The following is a 7,102-nucleotide window of genomic DNA, read 5'->3' as shown; positions in this document are numbered from 1 at the left end:
GGGAGTCCCCTGAGCCCCCCCACTTTGTACCCACCCCCCACAATAAACTGCACCAACCCACCCCCCAGCCACAGTCTGGGGTCAATTCAGAGCAGTTTGGGGCAGATTTGGGCCTAATTCAGGGTGATTCGGGGCAGGTCAGGGCTCTTTCACAGGGGTTTGGAACTAATTCGGGGTGTTTGGGGCCAGTTCGTGGCAAGTTTGGGACATTTGGAGCAGATTTAGCTAATTCAGGGCATTCTTGAGCCGATTCTGGGGGGTCTGGGGCCGATTCCGGGGGATTTGGGGCCAATTCCAGGGGGCTCGGGACACACCACAGCACTTTGGGGCCGAATCCGGGGGTTTGGGACACACCACGGACAGTTTGGGGCCAATTCCGGGGGGTTTGGGGCTGACGCAGCCAAATGGCCGCCCCACGTGACTGCGGCCATTTCAGGGCCGGGGACACACGGACACGCGTGTGACACACGTCACACACTCGTCACACACATGTCACCATGTCACACACATGGCACACACATGGCACACACCTGTCACACACATGGCACACACATGTCACACGTGTCAGGGGATCCCTGAGCTTTGGGGGGGGGGGGTCCCCTCGTTACTACTAACGAGCCCTTGGGGGAAAATGATTTTGAGGCAAATCCTGCACATTTTGGGGCATCACTCACTGTCCAGAGGCCCCAAATCCTCCTTTTTCACTCTTTAACCCCATTTTCACCCTTTTCTCTGCCAGCTGGGGCTGAGTTTAACCCATTTATCACTGGTTTTTATCCATAACCCCCACGCGCCCGCACTCTGCAGCAAAACTGCCTCGACCCCAAATAACTTTTTTTTTTAAGTCATTTTTTGGAAATTTAAGGCTTTTTAAAGGCAGAACCGGTGGTTCGGGAGAGTTTTGTGCTGTGGCGTTACTGGGGTTTAAAGGACGCGGGGGAAATTGCTCTGAAATCCTGCGTTTACAAACGAAACAAACCAAAAAAAAAAAAACCAAAAGGAGTGGAAATATAAATATTTGATGGTACAAAGAAATATTTTTGAATAAATATTTTGAGAAACGGTTTCCTGAGGGGAATCGGGAAGGACGCGACCCCGCCCGGCGCCATTTTGGGGGGGGAGGAGAGCGAGTCATCGCTGAATAAAAGGGCGTTTTCTGAGCGAAATGAGGCGTTTCTGAGCTGAGAAATTAAGGCTTTTGTGAGGGAAACCGAACACTTTTCTGAGGCAAACCAAGCATTTTTGAGACGAATCGGGCATTTCTGAGGGAAAAGAGACGTGAAGTAATATGAGACATTTCTGAGGCACGTATGACATTTCTGAGGCGAATCGGACATTTTCTGAGGTTACTCGGACATTTCTGAGTTAAAAATCAAGGAGAAAAGTGCTGGTTTTTTTAACCGTTCGGTCTCTGGGGACCCGCCGGGGGTGACTCGGCGCCGCCCCCCCCGCTGCGGGACGGAGCGATGGCTCCGCGCCCCCCCCCCCGGCGCCGCCCCCGCGGCGACTGCGGCAGAGCGGGGGGCGGGGCCAAACCGCATCCCCGATCCCTCCGCGCGCGGATCCCTCCGCCGGTCACGTGGCCAAGGGGCGCTTCACCCCCAGATCCCTCCGCTCCCGGTTCTGCATCACGCAGCTCTCTCCGCTCCGGGCGGATCCTTCCGCGGCCGCTCCCGCCCCCGAATTCCTTTTTTTTTGCCTGTAAATGGGGGTGGGGGAGGGGAAGGCGAGGCGGTGGGGGCGGGGAACGATGGGGGGAGGGGGGTTTCGGGCCGCTTTAGCAGCGGTTTGAGGGGCCCCAGCTTGGGGGGGGGGATAAAGTCCCACCCCCCCCCCCCCCCCCTTTCCTGAGGTAATTTTTGTATGAAAAACCGCTGAAAAGGGTCGGTTTTCAAAAAGGTGAAAAGCCTCAAGGAAATGCTGTTTTTAGGGTGGGGAGTTGGAGGGATTTGACCTCAAAAACCCGCTGAAAGGGGGCTCAGGGAGGCAGAGGGGCCCCAGGACACTTTGGGTTAAAAAATCTGCTGGAAAACTGCAGGTTTTGGGCTTAGTGGTGAATTTTGAGGGCAAAATCTATGCCTTGTCCCCCAAAAATGGCTGAAATTCGCCTAAAAGTGCTGTTGAGGCTCTTTTTGGGGTCATTCGGGGTATTTTTAGTGCTGTCCCACTTAAAAAAACCTCTCCTGGCTTTTTACTGTACTTTTCCATAATAAACGCCCAGGTTTTGGTGAAAACCAGTGAAAAACACCTTTGCAGAGGAAAACGCCCGACAATGGCCCCTCCAGGCCCAGCTCCTGTGAAAAAGCAGCTTTTTGGAGCATTTCCGTGCAAAAGCCCGTGAATTGTGGGCATGTCAGAGGTGCTAAAATAAAACAAAGCTGCAGGGGAGGGGGGATGAGGCTGAAATAACCATAAATGGGCAAATTATTGCTGCAAAAATCACCACTGAGGGAAAGCTCCCCAAAATTCAGGGGTTTTGAGAGGGGGGGAGGCCTGAAATGGGAGGGGGATGATCAATCCGAGGGGGTTTAATGGCAGAATAACGCAGGGAAATAATAATGATAATGATAATAATTAACAGCAATGAGGTAACATTTTCTCCTGCAGGAAACGCCCCGGAAATGTTGGAACACCCTTCTCCCCCCAACCCCTAAAATGCCTCCTTGGCTTCGTCAGCAGCTTTAATTAGCCCCAGAGCAGCGTTAATTAGCATTAATTACAGGTTTGGGGGGCACGGGGGTCCCCTCCCTGAGGGCAATTCTGGGGTGTCATTTCCTGCCTGGAAACGCCCCCGAATGCTGGAAAAGAAGGCTTCCAAATCCAACAAAATGCCTCAAAAACTCCTCAAAATGCCTTAAAATAGTGGAGTTTTATTCACCTGGTCGAAAAGAAGGAGTCCCGTGACTCAGCGGGGCCCAAAATGGGCTGAAAGGCCTCGATTTTGGTGCATTTCAGTGGGAGAGAAGAAACAAAAATGGTGGTTTGGGCTGTGCTGCAGGAGGGGGCAAAAACGTTAAAAAAAAAAAAAAAAGGTCGTTTGGGCTTTGTTGGGATGCAAAAAAGACGTGAAAAAAGGGGGTTTTGGGGTCTCTGTCCCCTCGAGAATTTTTTTTTTTCCCCCGGAGATTTGGGATCTTTTTGGGGCACAAAAAGAGCCCTTTTGGCAGCGGCCCAACCCCGTGACGCAGCAAAAGCCAAAACGGCGGCCAAATGAAGGGACAAATAACAAAAAAAAAGCTCTAAAATCCAACGGCCGGGAAGGTGGCAGCGGGGGGTGGGGGTTTTGGGGCAGAATGGGCCAAATCGAGCGAAAAACCGCAGTTAAATCAGTTAAATTTAACCGGTTTCGTGCCGGAACCCGCAGGGCCCGGGAGGGGAGGGGGCGGTTTGTGAGGGGGAAAAATCCAAGAAAAGGGGAAAAACCGGCAAATAATGAGAAAGCAGGTTTTTTCAAGGGGGGAGGGGGGGAGATTTTGGGGTCCGAGGCCCTTTTTTGGCGATTTTAGGGACTATTTTGCCCCCCCCGGGGGCGGGGCCGGGGCCCGTTTATAAGGGAGGGCCCCGCGGTGGGAGCGCCCGGCCGGGAAACAGCCCCGAAAGCGCCCGAATTCGGCCCAAAAGCGCTCGGCCAGAGCCCGGAGTGCTCGGAGCCGCTCGATTTTATACAACAAAAAGCTCCTAAAATGGCTTTATTTTCTACAGAAAGCTCCGCAAACGGCTTTACTGCCGATAAAAAGCTCTTAAAGCTGGGCTGGTTTGAGGAGAAAGCTCCTAAAGCCGCTTTATTTTATAAAAGCAGCTCCTAATTCTGCGTTATTTAAAGGAGAAAAAGGGACAAAAGCTGTTTCCTTGAAAGAAAAGTCGGCTCTTAAAGCTGTTTTCTTTCGCTTTTGTGCTGCAGTGGCGGCGATCCCAGCGATGGGAAGAGCCGGGGCGCTTTACTGGGAACGATTCATGGAAAACCTCCTGATTTAACAAAAAAATCGGCTCCTAAAGCTGGTTTTTATTTAAACCGAAGCTCTTAAAGCTGGTTTTAGAGAAATCGCTGCCTTCAAGGCCGGTTTCTGGGCAAAACCGCGGCTCTTGCAGCTGTTTTATTTAATCCTGAAAATATCCTAATGGATGTTTTCTCAAAGCCGGAGCGAGCTGGGGCAGTTTAACCGAAAATGAGCTTTTTAAGCTGCTTTAATTTAAAATACAGAGAAAAAGCGCTCGTTACGCTGATTTCTGCTAAAAGACCAGCTCCTAAATTTGGATTAATTTAAATTTTAATTTTTAACAAGCTCCTAAAGCTTCCCCAAGGGGTTTTGCCCCGTCGGGGCCGGGCAGCGCAGGGGGCGGCCGGTTTGGGGTGAAACGCGGCATTTTCAGGCTCAGGATGAACAGAGAGGAGCCAGTTTGGGGGAGAAGCAGGAAAACCGAAGAGTGAAGATGGAGCCGGCAGGGAAAGGGACCTTTTTCCTCGCAGCGGCCCCAGCTGGGGGAAAAAATGGACTTTTTGGTAAAAAAGCGGCGGTTGGGCAGGGGAGGAGCAGAGAGAAGAGAGAAAAGAGCAAAAAAGGACAGAAAATAGAACCAAAAAAAAAAAAAAAAAAAGAAGAAAAATGGAAAAAAGAAAATTAAAAATTAAGAAAAGAAAAAATAGAAAAAAATTGGAAAAAGAAAATTAAAACTAGAAAAAAAATGAAAAAAAGGAAATGAAAAATAGAACATAGAAGAAATTAGAAAAAAGAAAAGAGAAAAAATAGAAAATAGAAGAAATTAGAAAAAAGAAAATAGAAAAAATAGAAAATAGAAGAAATTAGAAAAAAGAAAATAGAAAAATAGAAAATAGAAGAACATAGAAAAAATAATAGAAAAAAAGAAAATAGAAAAATTGGAAAATATACAAAAAAGAAAATTGGAAAAATATTAAAAGGACAATTTAAAAAAAAAGAAAAATAGAATAAAGAAAAACTCAAGTGCTGGAAATTGGAGAAGATGGAAGTGAAAACAGGGAAAAATGAGAAGAGAGAAAAAGTAGAAGAGAAAATAAGAGAAGAGAGGAAAAATGAGAGAAAATCAAAGAGGAATTAGAGGAGAAAATACAGAAAATCAGAAGCAAAAAGAAAGAGAAAAAGGAAGAAAAATCCCGCTTTGGGTCCCGGAGCTGAGAAAATTGAGGAAAATGCCCCAAACGGAGCCGGGTGAGGCCCCGCCCCCCTCCCGGGGTTGGCGGGTTTGGGGGGATTTGGGGGGTTTTGGGGTTTTGTCGTTTCAGGCGCCGCCGCCGTCGCCCCTCCCCCCCCTCCCTTTTTCTATTAAACCCCCCAGAAATGGGGAAAACCCCCCAAATCCCTCCAGCGCCCTCCGGCTCCGCCGCTCCCGCCGGCGCCGCTCAGTAAGTGTCCAAAATCTCTTGTTTTTCTCAGTAAGTGTCCAAAATCTCTTGGTTTTCTCAGTAAGTGTCCAAAATCTCTTGGTTTTCCCCCAAAGGCGTCGCGCGGGAGGGGCCGGTGGCAACGCTCCAGGAAAGGGACCAAAGGGGACAAAGGATGGGGGTTTTTTTTGGGGGAGGCGTGGGGGGGTCTCCGGTGTTTTTCCCCCTCAGGGAAGCAGCAAAACGCAGGAAAAAAAAAAAGGAAAAAAAACGGTGAGAAAAAGCCGAGGAAAGGGAAAAAAAAAAAGGAGAGGATTTAACCAGAAAAGGCCCTTCTGCACCCAAAACACGCTCAGGAATTTGAGGAGAGACCCCCCAGGTTTGGGGAATGCAGAGAAGTAAGAGTTGCTTTAATTTCGTTTTTGGGGGGGGGTTTGGGGGGAGGGGGCAGTTTTGGGGTGTTTTCCGCCCTTTCCGCAGCCGCAGTTGGGAGGAGGCAGCAGCACCAAAAAGCCGCTTTTTCGGCCCAAAGCGAAGCTGGAAGTTCAGGAATGTGGCTCCGGGAGATCCCTTAGGAAAAAGAACGTAAAACCCCCCCAAATTCACCCAAAACCCCGCGGGGGAGGGGGCTGGAGCAGGCGGGGGGGGAGGGGTTAATAATGATGTTTTCAGGTTTTTTCTCCAAAACCAGCCGCAGAAATGGTTAAATTTAGACTTTTGCCCCCAAAACGAGTAAGTTTAGGAGCGAGCGAGGGGGGGGAGCCTCAAATTTGAGGCAAAACCCCCCCGAATCGGCGTCAGCAGGTACCGGGCACGCCCCCCCCCCCCCCCGGGCCCCCCGCGGGACCCGCGGGGGGGGGGGGGGCAGCGGATTTGGGGCAATTCCGGCCGCTTTTGGGGCGTCGGGGGAGGGGGGGAGCGCGGGGACCTCCCGGTCGTGGCATGTGGGCCCCCCCCGACCCCAAACCCCCCCAAACCCGGTGGGTCCGCGGGAAAACGCGACGATCGGGCGGTTTCACCGATTCGGCCGCTTTTCCCCCCAAAACTGTGCTGACAGGGCTGGGGGGGGTCTCGTGGGTGTTTTTTGCAGCCCCCGCCGGCCCCGCCCCCGCCCGAGGAGCCTCCGAGCGCCAGATTGGGGCAAAAAGCCCCCAGACAGGGTCTGCAGGAGAAGTAGGGACCAGAAATGGGTATTTGTGCCGCTTTCACCCCAAAATGAGCCGTTCCGGGGGGAGGGGGGAGCTTCGGTTTTGGCCGCTTTTCCCCCCCAAAAATAACCCAAAAAGGGCTAAAATTGCCCCAGAATGCGCTGCTGGACGGGTCCACCCCGAGCTGGGAGTTTGAACCGAAAATGGGGCTTTTCCACCCAAAAAAAGTGCCGAGTCAGCGCCTCCGCGGTGCTGGGGGAGGGGGAGGTGCTTTTTAACCGATTTCCCCGGATTTTCCCCCAAAGGCGGAGGGATGGAGGAGCAGGTTGGGGGAGGGGGGGTGGTGTTGTCTCTCTCCCCTCCCCACAGTGACAGTGCCAAAACCGCCTCGATTCGCCCCAAAATGGACAATTGGCGCCAAAAAATGGCTAAAAACTAGAAATTCCCCCAAAATAAGAGGCAGGAAAAGGTGAGCGAGCGGAGTAAGTACCGGCGGGGCCCCGGGACGCGCCGACCCCAAAATCCCCGTTTCTCGGCCCAAACTGCGCGGGGCGCGCGTTTAACCCAAAATCCCCGTTTCTGAGCCCATTTTGCG

General features: G+C 51.6%; 1 long non-coding RNA gene across 1 annotated transcript; it reads left to right on the top strand.

The window, feature by feature from the left end:
* Positions 1–287: 287 nt before the first annotated feature.
* LOC113941087 lies at positions 288–4,577 on the top strand. Its single transcript, XR_003525592.1, has 2 exons — positions 288–1,345; positions 2,222–4,577. It is a non-coding gene; the product is annotated as an uncharacterized LOC113941087 (long non-coding RNA).
* Positions 4,578–7,102: the final 2,525 nt, after the last annotated feature.

The sequence above is a fragment of the Corapipo altera genome, unplaced genomic scaffold (genome assembly GCF_003945725.1).
Source record: "Corapipo altera isolate COAL_440 unplaced genomic scaffold, ASM394572v1 60500, whole genome shotgun sequence".
In the NCBI taxonomy this organism is placed as follows: domain Eukaryota; kingdom Metazoa; phylum Chordata; class Aves; order Passeriformes; family Pipridae; genus Corapipo; species Corapipo altera.
This window is presented reverse-complemented; position numbering and strand designations above follow the sequence as displayed.